The sequence below is a fragment of the Giraffa tippelskirchi genome, chromosome 12 (assembly GCF_054371585.1).
Source record: "Giraffa tippelskirchi isolate mGirTip1 chromosome 12, T2T-mGirTip1v1.2.pri, whole genome shotgun sequence".
NCBI classification, from domain to species: Eukaryota; Metazoa; Chordata; class Mammalia; order Artiodactyla; family Giraffidae; genus Giraffa; species Giraffa tippelskirchi.
Window position 1 is genome coordinate 56748391 of NC_137286.1, and position 15519 is coordinate 56763909.

At 40.2% G+C, this 15519-nt stretch overlaps 1 long non-coding RNA gene across 1 annotated transcript; it reads left to right on the forward strand.

Annotated features, from left to right (window-relative positions):
• Window positions 1-6459: 6459 nt before the first annotated feature.
• Window positions 6460-14097, forward strand: LOC145528391 (uncharacterized). Its single transcript, XR_014070372.1, has 4 exons — window positions 6460-7742; window positions 9034-9096; window positions 12018-12131; window positions 13451-14097. It is a non-coding gene; the product is annotated as an uncharacterized LOC145528391 (long non-coding RNA).
• Window positions 14098-15519: the final 1422 nt, after the last annotated feature.

The window sequence follows — 15519 nt, forward strand, 5'->3', positions numbered from 1 at the left end:
ACAGTACCTGAAGCACGTGGAGCATGAGACAGTCTTCACGTTTCCGTGGTGTGTGTGTCCCACACTGGGGAAACAGGAGGGCAATTGGGCTTTCAATGCAAGAAGGGCTGCTCATGGAGCGCACTTGCGGAGGAAGGGCAGGAGAACTTGTGTCAGACTCGCTGGGGAATGCTCCTGGAGAGGCAATGCTCACGTGCACACAGGGATGCAGAGTAGGAGGTTGTCAGATGGAGAGGGCACAGAGGGGAGGCAGTCCCAGGGCAGTCCCAGGAGTAAAGAAACACTAGGTGGAAGGTGATGTAGGTATGATGGAAGCACGTAACAAACATCATTTTTCTTTGTGCACTGGTGAGTTCACCAGAAATTCCTACACCAGTGAAAACACACCCTTTCTTTTGCAAGAACTGACTGACACTTCTGACAGAAGAATGCAAAACCCTTAGTGGCCTATGACCGTAAATGGTTAGTGTGCCCAGGGAATGATCACCAGGAGCCGCCGTCCCAGGTGGACTGTGATCCCTAACATACCTCCCTGCGTGTGGGCTCAGTCACTTCAGTCATGGTCAGCTCTCTGCAACCCCATGGACTGTAGCCCGCCAGGCTCCTTTGTCCATGGGATTCTCCAGGCAAGACTCCTGGAGTGGGTTGCCATGCCCTCCTTCAGGGGATTTTCCTCACCCAAGGATCTAACCCCCGTCTCCTGCGCCTCCTGCATTGCAGGCAGATTCTTCACCACTGAACCATTGGGGAAGCAACATACCTCCTTACCTGCCCTCTTCTTAATGGTCCCCTTCAGTTTGAGCACCTAATATGTCTAAGGCACTGATACCTGCATTTTTAAAGTAAGAAGCCAAGGCTCAGTCCCTTGCTCAATGACAGAGAATTGAATGATTGCATAGAAAATGTGGTGCAGTCAGTCAAAGCCATAGTGATTCCAAAGCCAGGTCCTCAACCCCTTCCTTCACTTTCCTGCCTGAATAATTGCACGGAACCTTACCCACATACCCCCCATTGCCTTGTCTCACTGCTTAGAGACATTGCCAGATCAGGTCTTCATGATGGTGAAGGTGAGCATGGGGGAGAAAATTAAAGCGGCTTTCTACAAATCCCCCAGTTGCTATTGTTTTTTTAAACCTTTCCTTCCCACCAGCACCTCAAAGGGGTCCAACAGCATTATAAGGAAAGTCTGTGCTTACTTTGGGAAACTCTGTCCATGATCTTCTCATGCTGGGGACTCCAGTGCATGTTAGACTATTTAAAACTCTGGGAAATTACTATAGCAAAGAAATCTGATGAATTATGTGTTTACCAGACTCCTTTGATGTCACTTTTCCTATATCCTTGTCAACATCCTGGGGAAAGAGTGTCTGAGGAACACAGTTTGGGAAAAACCATCTCTTCCTGGCATTGCTACTTCCTTTGAGCATTACCATCAGCACTACACCTTTTTTCCTTTTATACAAGAGGCACTGGGTTAGTCTGATAGAGATGCCATAAAAAAGTACCATAGACTGGGTGACTTAAGTAACAGAAATGTATTTTCTCACATTTCTGGAGGCCGAAAGTCCAAAACTAAGGTGCCATCACACACGGTTTATCCCGAGGCCCCCTCCTTGGCTTGCTGATGGCACCTTTCTCTCTGCGTTCTCACATGGTGTTTCCTGTGTGTGTGTGGTCCCTGTTGTCTCTTCCTCTTGTCAGAATAGCAGGCATATTGGACTGGTCTCACCTTTATGGCCTCATTTAACCTTAATTACATCTTTATTTTTTACTTTATTTTTATTGGAATATGATTGCTTTACAGTGTTGTGTTATTGTTTGCTGTACATAAAAAGTGAATCAGCTTTACACACACAAATATCCTCTCCCTTTTAGACTTCCTTCCCATTCACATCACCATAGTGCATTGGGTAGAGGTTCCTGTGCTGTACAGTAGGTTCCCATTAGTTCTCTCTTTATACACAGTATAACGTATACAATGTCAGTCCCAATCTGTCTCACCTCCCCACTTCCCACTTTGATATCTATGCATTTGTTCTCTGTGTCTGTATCTCTATTTCTGCTTTGCAAATAAGTTCATCCATACCATTTCTCTAGATTCCACATATATGCATTAATACATGATTTTTATTTTAAAAAAGATACATATACCCAAATGTTCATTGCAGCACTATTTACAATAGTGCAACGTAAATGTCCATCAACAGAGGAATGGATAAAGATGTCATATATATATGTATATGTATGTATATGCACAATGGAATATTACTCAGTCATGAAAGGAATGAAATTGCACCATTTGCAGAGATGCAAATGGACCTAGAGATTGTCATACAGAGTGAAATTTAATTATACCTTTAAAGGCCCTGTCTTCAAATAGATACATATTGGGCATTAGGGCATTAGCATATGGATTGTAGGAGACAAAATTCAATTCATAGAGACCCCTTTCTCCACCCCATTTCTATGACAAAGTAGCCACGGCAGTGAGGCCAGTTTGTTTTTATGAAATACATAATGTTTATTTCAGTTGTAATGGTTATTTAACTCTTGGAAGAACCATCACTGGCATGATATAAATTTAAAATGGAGAGAAAGTTAGGAGATGCCTAGAGATTCCCATGGACAGAGGAGCCTGGTAGGCTACAGTCCATGGGGTCGCAAGAGTCAGACATGACTTGGCGACTAAAGAAAGAAGAGAGTAGGAACACTTTTCCGTTATATTTACTGTTATTATCAAAGGACAGAACACTTTGGAACTTACTGAATGAGCTGGATCTCTGGAGAAGGAAGCGGCAGTCACCTGGGGGCATTCTGCATCCTGGCTGAAACGGAGGGGCGGACAGCTGACCACAGGGTCTAGATGGCACTTGCTCTACGTTTGCCCTCAGTGCTAAGAAGCTCCAAGGTCCAGCATCAACTTTTGTAGTTTTCCTAAGAAAAGAGTTCTTGATAGAATTATTTTCACTCCCCTTTTGTTTCATATTCCAGGTTATATATTTTTGGTTTTGATGTATGTGGTTTTTAAACTACTGTGCTTCTAAGCTAAGTTTAGGCGTTGAGTGTGCTGGTGAGAATTACCCGGGAAACAGCTGAGTGACTTCTTGTTCTGGTAGAAAGACAGCAGGAGACTAAGGAATAAAGAAGACGAGGAAACTGGCCTCAAGGTAGTTAAAGGCAGAAGCTCTAGGGCCTTCTCCTCAAGAGGGAACATGAAGAATATTTACCATTATTGAAACAGGTAATCAGATCCATTCTCAACTCTTGGGCTTCAAAAGCATCATACATTCAACGGGCTTTTGTGATTTCCTTGGAGCCCCTCTGTTTGATTTGAAGCTAGTCCCTGACAATTGCCTTAGCATCACCTCAGCTGGAACCAATAATTAATTGAATAATTTAAAAACATATCTCAAATGTAAATAGAACAGGATTTTTCATTTGTAGGGCGGAGGTAATAATGCTGTCTTCACAGATACATATTTTGTTTTGTCTTCATAGATCTTTAAGGACCTAACTGGATGTTATAATGCACAAACACTCAGAATAAACTTTTATTCTTTCTCTTCCTTCCTCTTTCCAGAATTTCTTTCTCTCTTTTGACCCATCTTCATTCGCCATGTACTTTCCTCAGTCTTTCTGCTATTTCTTTTAATGATTCTAGCATATTTTATAGGGACTCTTTAAAAATATATAATTTTCTAAAATAACTGCACAAAATTTTATAGACTTTAAAATGCAAGACTCCTAGGGGAAACTCCCTGAGAGATCAAAGATAAGTTGAGGGGAAAGGCCACATATGAGGCTTTATTTTATTCTCCCCCTCCCCCTTATTGCTTCCCTAGTGCCTCAGATGGTAAAGAATCTGTCTGCAATGCAGGGTACCTGGGTCCGATCCTGGGTCAGGAAGATCCCCTGGAGAAGGAAATGGCAACCCACTCCAGTGTTCCTGCCTGTAGAATCCCCATGGACGGAGGAGCCTGGCGGGCTACAGTCCATGTGGTAACAAAGAGGAGGACACGACTGAGCTGCTAACGCTCCCTCTTAGGACAGTTACGGATAGAGCTGAGCACAAAGTAGGCACTAAGAGCAATTTAGACTGAAAGAGGAAAGAAAGCAAGATTAAAAAATTCTGTCAAGTGATAGGTGATGCTGACAATTGCAGAATTTGGCTTCAGAAAGAAGGCCTTTGACTTCTGTCATTTCTATTATGACACATGTTCTGTAGGAGAGTCCATTTATGTCTGTCTCATATTCATATATATGCAGACGTCTTCCATTAGATATTCCTGGAGTAATCTGATATATTGATGATTATAAAATAGCTACCATTTATTGAGCACTTATAAATGTCAGGGATTCTAAGTGCTTGACATGAATCATTTCAATCAGTGTTAAATATGTTAATGTGCTGTGCTGTACACCACATGTATCATATATTGCACACATACCCCTCTTTCTAATTTGACTTCCAAAGAAAAAAATGTATAGTGATGTTTGAGAGTAGAGTTGTCCTAAGAGTGCTTAATTCATTCTAATAAACATGTAAATATTTAATACTATCTGGGTACCTCTTTCTGTATTCATACTATTTCCCACAGAAATGTTGGTATTACTCTTCATGATTTTGTAGGCCTAGAGAATAAAGCTATTGGATTTAAACTTGACCTTGGGTATTTCTTTTGAGACCCCTCCTTTCAGGCATGTCAGTTTAGCAATTCTCAGGGTCAGTTCATCAGTTTCATTTATGAGAAGCTTAAGGGTTGAACATGAGGAGAGGAAAAAATATCTTCAAAGCACCATATAAAATTGTAACTGTTATTTTCTTAAATTTTTATAATCCTTTGGCAAAATGCCGAATGTTTGGCTTAAATACACTGCTAGCTAAGAAAAAGATTTCAGATTTTGTTCAGTAATAACTGAGTGGGTCACTTGAAATGAACCATCATGTATTCTAAAAAATTGAGTTATACCTGTGCTCTATGATATTTCTGGATAGATAGTTCCATATTGTGTATCATTTATGGATAAACAGAAACATTCCCCACATTGTTATACCCATGGTAGCACTTGTTTCATTAGAAAATGATCGTGGTGACTTAGAATTTTTGACTAATTAGGTTTCTTGGATAATAAGAGCTTTTTAATAAGGTACATATCATTTACAATATTGCTAATGAAATGTGAAAGCGATTCAGTAGCCGGTAAGATAATGGCTAACTTGTTTTAATTGTTAACATTTTTTTCTTGCCTTCAATGACACAGTCATTATTTCCCAGTCACCACTTATCATGAAATCCAAGAGGATTAATGGTTTCACTTATACCGGCGAAAATGTTTAAGCTGTCCCGATTATCAGTGCAGTTGGAAAGAATAATGGTTATTTGTCATCGCGTTTAGCAGGAGAATGAATTGTCCCCCTTACAGTAGTGCCATTAACCCTTTGAGGAAGTGGTAATAGAGTTTTACAGCAGAGCTGGAGAATGCCAAGATTTAGGATTGGCTGTTCCATTGAATGAGGCTTATTCTCATCCATGACCCTCTGAAAGAATTGCATCCTCTCCTGGCAGAATCGGAAACAAACAGTTTAGCTTGCTACATGACTTTGGATATCTGAAATTAAAACTAGATAGCAACTTTTCTATTCTTGTGATGAATGAGCAAACTGATACATTAAAAAAATAATCAAGGGAAATGTGAATTCTGGAAAAAGATAAAAAATGTTTGTAAATTACTTGTTCCTTACCTCTTCTTTTAAAGAAATAGAGAAAAATGTGGAAACCTTTGGGTTTCTCATCCCAATCCTGATTATGTTTTAACATGAATGCTACATTTTATTAGACCTTTTGTCTACTCAAAAATTCTTAGCAATCTGCCTTAACCATAAAAGATAATGACTATCCTTAACCATATGGTTAAGGATATGGTTAAACGATAATGTTTATCCTTAACCATATGGTTATTCTTAACCATAAAAGATAATGATTAAGGAAACTTTCTCCGTTTTTAAAAACTAAAATGATATTAGTCGAGGAGAAAGACTGATAAAAATCATGCCTTTGATCTGCTGAAAATTTAAGCATAAAAATATACATCTGCCTGCTGCCTTGTATTTAATATTATGGCTTCAGGGAATGGTTTCAGTGAAGGCTCACACAGTAAAATAAAATCACTGTATCAAAAAAAAAAATGCAGGGCTATGTTAAGAAAATCAATATTTGCCTTCAGTAAAATTAACAGAATGTCTCTCTTTCTGGAAGACGGCTCCGGCTGGAATGGAATGATATGCCGCTCCCATCAGGCCGCCTCACTGACTGAGCGGGGCAGGAAATGGCCTCGCTGCTGCCGTGGCCCCTCACTCCCTCTCTGTGGCTGCGGCATTAGGGCAGCTCTGACTCACAGAGAGGAGTGCAGTCACAAAGCACAGGCACTTCTCAGAGGGGCACCCAGAGCAGACCAGGGGGAGGCGACAGGAGGCGAGAGGGCAGCGGCAACAAAAATAAAGCGTGTTTCAGGAGATAGAGCCTGGCCACCTTATCTTGTTACAGTGAAAACAGTGTTCTGTCTCCTCTGGAGAAGTGGCCACAACTCAGCCTTATCAGGCAGCATGAGGCTTGCTCTGCCCAGCCCTGGATGGTGAGAAATCTGTTTCCTAAAAACACAAAGCTGTGGAGAATTCTCTTGCTTTCCAAAGCCTCCCATTGCAACAGGAGACAGCGACGAGGAGACCGTGGTTCCTTTCAGAAGACCCATAAAGGCCGACCATTCCCTTTGCAAAGTGAACTGTAGCCCCAACACGTGAATGAACGAAGTTTCAAAATGGAGCAGGGTGTTTCTGGAAGTAAAATGTAGGCAGTTGAGATGTGAATAGAACTTATATTACTCAATATTGTAGGGGAAAAATACTGCCTCAGACACCTTTCATCCATGAAAGGAAGATGGTCAGTATATGGAGGAAGCTTCTAGCATCATCATGGCCATGTTGTGTGATCTATTGACAAGACAATGTTTCTCTGAGATGGTAAACAAGACAATTTCTGCAGGAACCCCATGATGTGGGCTGAAACTACACAGCCCAGCCGTTTTAGATGTAAGAGGTCAGGGGAAGCAGCTGCCAGTAGAAGAAAAGACATGGAAAAGAAAAGAAAAACAGAACGGTTAAAGACAAGAAGGGGGAAGAAAAGAAATAAAGGAGTAACAGGACACATGGTGCCTGAATGGTCAAAACACAGTCATACAGACAGAGCTGCAGATGCGGCTGACAAAATTACAGAGGGAGTTTAGTGAGCAGATCCAATTCAGAGTTTCTGACAACAATGCGATTGTGCTCTGCTTCGCAGATTGGAGTCTTTGTTTCTAGAACACTGGCTTTTTGAGCTCCCCTGACTTCATTTGGTGAAGAGCAATTCTGGTGGGAAATGAAGCTCGGGATGATGATGTCCCTGAAAGACAGCACCAGCCAACTACCCCATGAGAACTTAATTCCTTCATCATGAAGTTCAGCACCTTCTCCGTTACAAAACAAAATAGTACCATAGCCTTTTTCAGCCAGACAGATGCTTGATTTTAAAATAGCACAGGGCAGGATAAAATTTAACTTGTATTCTTGTGTCTAAAATAAACGTACATGCATTAAGTGAGTCAGAAAAGCAAATAAAGATCCCAAACAGTCTTCTTTTTAAAATCCTGATGACAGATGGCGTGGTTAAACAAGGAATCCCACAGAGGCCCTTGTCCCCGGGAAGGTGAGTAGCAGTCTGAAAATCAGAATTATTTTAAAATTAGGATGTTTGAAAGATTTTTCTTTATGAATGCGTGCATTCATGCTGTTGCTTCAGTGGTTTCCGACTCTTTGCGACTCTATGGACTATAGCCCGCCAGGCTCCTCTGTTCATGGAATTCTCCAGACTAGAATATTGGAGTGGATTTCCATGCCCTCTTCCAGGGGGATCTTCCAGACCCAGAAATCGAACCCAGTTGTCCTGTGACTTCTGCATTACAGGCAGATTCTTTATCACTGAGCCACTGGAGAATCCCTCTTTATGAACACCTACTTCAAATTCAGTCTCTTTTGTCAGATTATTGTAGAATTAGTGAGTATGCATGTCTTAGTACTAAGCATGAAGCAACTGGATTGATTTTTGCCTCAAGTGTTTTACTTTGTCAACCTAATAGACTTTTAGTGTTGTTGTTGCTTAGTCGTTTAGTCACGTCCAGTTCTTTGCGTGCCTGGTGGCTCTGTGAGAAAGAATCCACCTGCCAATACAGGAAACGTGGGTTCGATCCCTGGATCACGGAGATATCCTAAAGAAAGAAATGGCAACCCACGTCAGTCTTCTTGCCTGGGAAATCCCATGGAAAGAGGAGCCTGATGAGCTATAGACTTTTAGTGAAGAGGCACATAAAATAGTCTTTAAAATTCTGAATCAGCAAAGAAAAAAAAAATAAGATGTTTACTGAAGTCTAGAAAGCCAACTGACATGCATAAAGAAAATATGATTAATAGGAGGAAGGTTCTTTTATATCAGTCTAGAGGCCACAGTGGTAACAAATTGATGAAAGTTGAATTTGAGGCATCCTGGTCTTGTGGTGGGAGAGTAGCAGCTTGACTCTACTGAATGGCTGCCTAACTCCAGTTTTATTTTTCTCAATTATGACCACCTCGGCTATGCCAGCTGGAAGCCAATATTCTGATTTTCTCCCAGTATTTATTACTCTGGAATCTGTACTCCCTCCCTCTCCTCCAAAGGGCACATTTTTAATGGACGTATTTCTGGAAATATGTTAGGTCAATTTAGCTGAGAATGTGCCAGATACATGCAAAATTCTTGTTCTTTCATAAAAGTTTCCTAATATGATTGTGTTTACATTTTCATCATCACTTATTTTTAAATTTCAATTTACCTGTACAAAAAAAGTTTCCTGCTATTTAGTAGTTTAGCTTCACAAATTCCTATTGTGTCCTGTTCCTTTAACAACTAAACAAGACCATGATACATAATTAAGCATCTTTAATGTGTTTGTATTTTGGAGCAGGGTGATCATTTCATGAAAAATAACACATGTTCTGGTTGGTGAAGCAGTGCTAGTGAAAATCAGGTGAGTGAATTTCCCTCAAATAATTGGCTTACCTGGTAATAGAAACAAAATAATAGGATGCCATCAGATGCGCTGGTTCAGATGCTATGGCAGGTAATGCCTAGATGCCTTTAAGGGCAATTGACACTCCCTGTCTCACATAACCCATTGATGATAGTCAAAACTATCCCCCAAAACTATTTCCACTGCCCTGGAAAAGTCACCAGGATCATACATCAAGAAAGGAAAAACCTAAACGATATATATTTATGGACAAAAGCGTGAATGTTTGGAAAGTAAAGAATGAGATGAAGACATTTAGGTGGGTAGCTTCTTTGCCGATGTATGTCTCCCTGTGTTTTTAACTGCTGATAGCCGTATAATTTTACTGACATTTACTGAGTACTTACTGTGTGAGTGTGTGAGTTTATCTCATCCAATCTGCATAATGATCCTACAGAGTAGGAGCTATTGTTGTTGTTGCTCAATCATTAAGTCAGCTCTGACTCTTTGGGACCCCATGGACTGCAGCACGCCAGCCTCCCCTGTCCTTCACAATCTCCCGGAGTTTGCTCAAACTCATGTCCACTGAGTCAGAGATGTCATCCAGCAATCTCATCCTGTTAGCCACTTCTCCTCCTGTCCTCAGTCTTTCCAAGCATCAGCGTCTTTTCCAATGAGTTGGCCGTTTGCATCAGGTGGCCAAAGTGTTGGAGCTTCAGCTTCAGCACAGCCCTTCCAATGAATATTCAGGACTGATCTCCTTTAGGATTGACTGGTTTTAGCACCTTGCTTTCCAAAGGACTCTCCAGCACCACAATTTGAAAGCATCAGTTCTTTGGCACTCAGTCTTCTTTATGGTCCAACTCTCACATTGGTACATGACCACTGGAGAAACAATGGCTTTGATTTATACACATCTTTATAAAGTGATGACTCTTCTTTTTAATATGCTGTCTAGGTTTGTCATAGCTTTTGTCCCAGGGAGCAAGTGCCCTAATTTGGTGGCTGCAGTCACCATCTGCAGTGACTTTGGAGCCCAAGAAAATAAAATCTGCCTCTGTTTCCATTTTTTCCCCATCTATTTGCTATGAAGTGATGGGACTGGATACCGTAGTCTTAGTTTTTTAATGTTGAGTTTTAAGCCAGATTTGTCACTGTCCTCTTTCACCATCATCAAGAGGCTCTTTAGTTTCTCTTCACTGTCTGCCATTAGAGTGGTATCATCTGCAATTCTGATGCTGTTGATATTTCTCCTGGCAGTCCTGATTCTAGCTTGTGAGTCATCCAGCCTGAAACTTCTCATGATGTGCTCCACATACTGGAGAGGGAAATGGCAAACCACTCCTGCATCCTTGCCTGGAAAATCCCATGGACAGAGCCTGGTGGGCTGCAGTCCATGGGGTCGCAAAGAGTTGGGCACGACTGAGTGGCTAACACTTACTCCACATATAAGTTAAATAAGCAGGTGACAATATACAGCCTTGATGTACTCATTTCCCAATTTTGAACCAGTGCATTGTTGCATGTTCCAGGAGGCAGGTAAGGTGGTCTTGTATTCCCATCTCTTTAAGAATTTTCCAGTTTGTTGCGATCACACAGTTAAAGGCTTTAGTTTAGTCAATGAAGCAGAAGTAGATGTTTTTCTGGAATTCCCTTGCTTTCTCTGTGATGCAATGGATGTTGGCAATTTGATCTCTGGTTCTTCTGCCTTCTCTAAATCCAGCCTGTACATCTAGAAGTTCTCACTTCATATACTGTTGGAGTTTAGCTTGAAGGATTTTGAGCATTACCTTGCTAGCATGTGAAATGAACACAACTGAACGGTAGTTTGAACTTTCTTTGGCATTGCCTTTCTTTGGGATTGGATTGAAAACTGACCTTTTCCAGTCCTGTGACCATTGCTAAGTTTTCCAAATTTGCTAGCATATTTAAATGCAGCACTTTAACAACATCATCTTTTAGGATTTTAAATAGCTCAGCTGCTATTCCATCACCTCTGCTAGGTTTGTTTGTAGTAATGCTTCCTAAAGCCCACTTGACTTCACACTCTAGTATGTCAGCTCTAGGCGAGTGATCACACCATTGTGGTTATCTGGGTCATTAAGACCTTTTTGTATAGTTCTTCTGTGTATTCTTGCCACCTCTTCTTAATCTCTTCTGCGTCTCTAAGGTCTTTGTCATTTCTGTCCTTTCTTGTGCCCATCTTTGCATGAAATGTTCACTTGGTATTGCCAATTTTCTTGAAGAGATCTCTAGTTATTCCCATTTTATTGTTTTCCTCTATTTCTTTGCACTATTCACTTAAGAAAGCTTTCTTATCTCTCCTTGCTATTCTTTGGAACTCTGCATTCAGTTGGGTGTATCTTTCCCTTTCTCCTTTGCCTTTTGCTTCTTTCCTCATCTATTTGTAAGAGCTCCTCATACAACCACTTTGCCTTCTTGCATTTCTTTTTCTTTGAGATGGTTTTGGTCACTGCCTCCTATACAATGTTACAAACCTCTGTCCATAGTTCTTCAGGCACTCTACCATATCTAATCCCTTGAATCTATTTGTTACCTCCACTGTATTATCATAAGGGATTTGATTTAGGTATTACCTGATTGGTCTAGTGGTTTTCTCTACTGTCTTCAAATTAAGCCTGAATTTTTGCAATAAGGAGCTGATGATCTGAGTCACAGTCACCTCCAGGTCTTATTTTTGCTGACTGTATAGAGCTTCTCCATTCAGCTGCAAAGAATATAATCAATCTGATTTCAGTATTGATCATCTGGTGATGTCCATGTGTAGAGTTGTCTCTTGTGCTGTTGGAAGAGAGTGTTTGCTGTGATCAGAACTGTTGTGGCCTCCTTTATACAGATAACAGTAGTCCAAACACAGGTTATACAAGTTGCCCAACATGACACAGCTAGTAAGTAGTAAAACCAACATTTATCTTCAGACAGTCGGAACCCTGGGTCTGCTGGCTTCAACAGGATTCAGAACTGCCTCCTCAGTATATTGGAAAGAGCAGTGATGCACCATTCTTTCTACTCTCAGGAACTGCTGGACATCAGTAAGTTTAAGTAGAGGGAAAACCTGGATCGTAAATTTTATTTGCTTTTTAAAAATAAAGTATCTGATTAGTTTTTAGATAAAGAAGATACATTTTTTGAGGATGGAACAAATGGACAGATAACATGGGCTTGGAATAAGGAAAACAAACTCTTTTTCCTAAATTTGCTAGTCAAATGACCTTGGAGAAGGTACTTTGCCTCACTAAACCAGTCTCTTCATCTGCAAAATAATGAAATGCTCCCTTTTCAGAGGTACTAGAACATGGTACTTAGTTCCAAGCCAGTTTTCAATTTTTATTGGTGGCTGTATTGTCATCAATGCTATTGAATTCCTTGGCTTCTGTGAACTCAGGACAGTTCCCTCAGCTTTATTTAGATCTCATGTTATTCTAGATAACTTTGTTTTGCGAACTCAGAGAATATGTTTACAGTTATTAATGTTCACAATTGTCATAATGCATTTAAAAACCATGTTTGAATGTTTTTCCCAGATTGTCTTAGTATCTGAGACAATTATTAAGTAGCAACAAATCTCAAGGATTAATGACAGTTTATTTGAGACATTGCTTTATTATTTAGAAATTTTACTAGGTTTTTACTAGAGGTTCTTATTTTATAACCTATCATGAAACTTCCACAAACTGTGATGAGTCTTGGAAACAGAAACAATGAAAGCAAAGAGATTAAGCCACATTCGCAAATTTACTCAGCAGATTACTGCAGAAGATTAAAATTTATATGTTTAATATATTTTGTTTATTGTTCTTCATTTGGAAATGAGAAGGTGGTTATTAAAATATATCAACCCACACCAAATCACATCATTATACAGCTTTTAAAATTTTTGAAAATTTAATAGTGATAAATCTTGTGTTTATTTAAAGCACACTTTTTCACCATGCTCTTAACTGATGCAAAAATTATACCTCTTAACTAAACTTCCTGAGGAGTTTTATTAAAATGACCAGCAGTACATTGGGTTTCCCAGGTAGCACTAATGCTAAAGAACCTGTCTGCCAGTGCAGGAGATGTGAGAGATGTGCGTTTGATCCCTGGGTTGGGAAGATCCCCTGGAGGGGAGCATGGCAACTTCATGCTCCAGTATTCTTGCCTAGAGAATCCCATGGACAGAGGAGCCTGGCAGCCTATGGTCTCCAGGGTTGCTATTCCTTGTAAGGGCCCAACAGAGGCCTTGGGCTGTGGTCACGACTTTCTAAAAATGTCTTTATATAAAACTTTAACTGATAGGTCAGCAAAGAGGGAAAGGGTTTAGTGTGAAGTGAGATCTTAAGTCTCTCAGACTGAGCTTATTTTTCAGGTGATGAGAGAGACGGGACACTGGAAGTGTCGCTTTACATGTGCCCTTCCTGGGCCTGACAAGTCTGGTCCAAACTGCTTCCTCTCCTCGGCAGGTCATTTCCAGGACTGTCGCCCTGTGGAAGTACATGGAAGATGGTGAAAATACCGGAGCAAGGAAGTTAGCAAGGCCTCCAATAGATAGAAATAGGAAAGGAGGATGGTCGTGCCCCTCGTTTTCCTTGTGAGACAGAGTGAAAAAAAAATAGCTTTGGTTTTCTTCTGTTATTGTTAAGGTGATTGTGTTGCTCTTCATTGAGCTCAAACTAACAGATAAATGATAACCCAAGATTGATGAACAACCACAGAATGAACATTCCCAGATTTGTCCATTTACATTGATGACCTCATTACATACATACATACTTAGGATTATAAAAATCTGGACACTTAATAAGTGACTTCTTCCTATCAGTAGTATTAATTACAAATTGATCGTTGAATTTCAGTTCCCAAATGAGATCTTTCTAGTTGAGTCTAGATTATTTAATTCTTTTCAAGCTATGTTATAAGTTAGGATATTTGACTGTGGTTTAACAGGTTATTTTTTGACGCTATACTTTAGGGCAGAGATGTTAAAAAATAAAATGAATGTGGATGGTCCCTAAACGTATTGTGGTAATTATTCTGTGATATGTGCAAATCAAACCATGCTGCTGTGCAGCTAAAGCTTATACAGTGCTGTATTCAGTTACATCTCAGCCACATGGGAAGAAAATTAACTTAAAAATAAAATCTAATTTGAATTGATAAAATAATAAAATAACAAATGTTATGAATAGTTGTTTGAAAATGATGCTGTGAGTTTTATCAAGGCTCTCGCCCTAAAAAACAACCAAGTTTTGCACAATAATATGCTTGTAGGAGAAGCTGAGTGACACGGTTTTAAAAGAAGATGATTTGATTTAGACAGGTCTGGGTTCAAATTCTAATGCCAGGTGCTCTAGAGCAAACAAATGAATGTCCCCAGGTCTCCAGTTCTTTATATATTATGATGAATGTTACTGCTTGCTTGAGGTTTGCTATTGGGATTAGTGTGTCTGGTCCACATTTCAAAACTCGACAGTTTCTAATAATATCATGGCATATTTCCTGAAGGCAATGAGTGAGCAAGTCACAGACAGGCTCCTAAAGAGCCCTCTCTGCACTGTGCATCTTCCCACAATTTGGCATCAATTGGGACCATCAAGATCTCTGCACACTAGGTGTCTCATTACCAGAATTGCATGCTTAGATGTGGGTCAGCAGCAAAGTGCTCTGGCATTTAGGAGTGTGTGGGGAGCCGGCTCAGCATCTGTCCACACGTTACCAGAGTCCAGATGCTCCTGTTCTACCATCACTAATATGAGCATTTGACATCACAAATCTCTCCTTTTTCCTATTCACTGACCCCACTTCCTCTCTACCCTATAAAACAAACAAGTGATAATAAACTACAAATCAAAGCACCCATACACACACACACAATGATCAGGTTCCTCTCATGGAATACTGCCATAGCTGAGGCATCTAACATAACAAACCAAGCTGTCGATTGACTGTTACTCACTGTCTAGCTCTGGCCTCACATGCTTGTGCACAGTCACCACCCTGCGTTTAGCATATTATCATTTGTTTCATTGTTCTGTAAAGTGCTCGGAGATGCAGAGTATGGAAAGTACCATGGCGCTCTGGTGCAATTCAATTTAGTCAAATATCAGACATCCACATAGTGTAAATGGAACATGAGAAAGAATCTGATCCAACTGCCTACTGGTGTAATTGACTTGACAGAGCCAGCCTGTGTCATTAGTCCTATAAACAGTTGCATTTACAACAATAAAACTGAAAAGCATGGAAATTAAAAGCTGTTAGGATTTTCTCTGGTGTGCATTTATCTTTGAAGAAGTGTGTGCACTCTCTAAACAAATTTTCTAATCTCTTTGGTAAACTGGCATCATAGCAAGCTGTGTCAGCAATGCTTTATATATCAAATGGTGATCAAATTTGTGATAGGTGAAGTGAGAGAAGGATGCATTGGGTTGATATGCT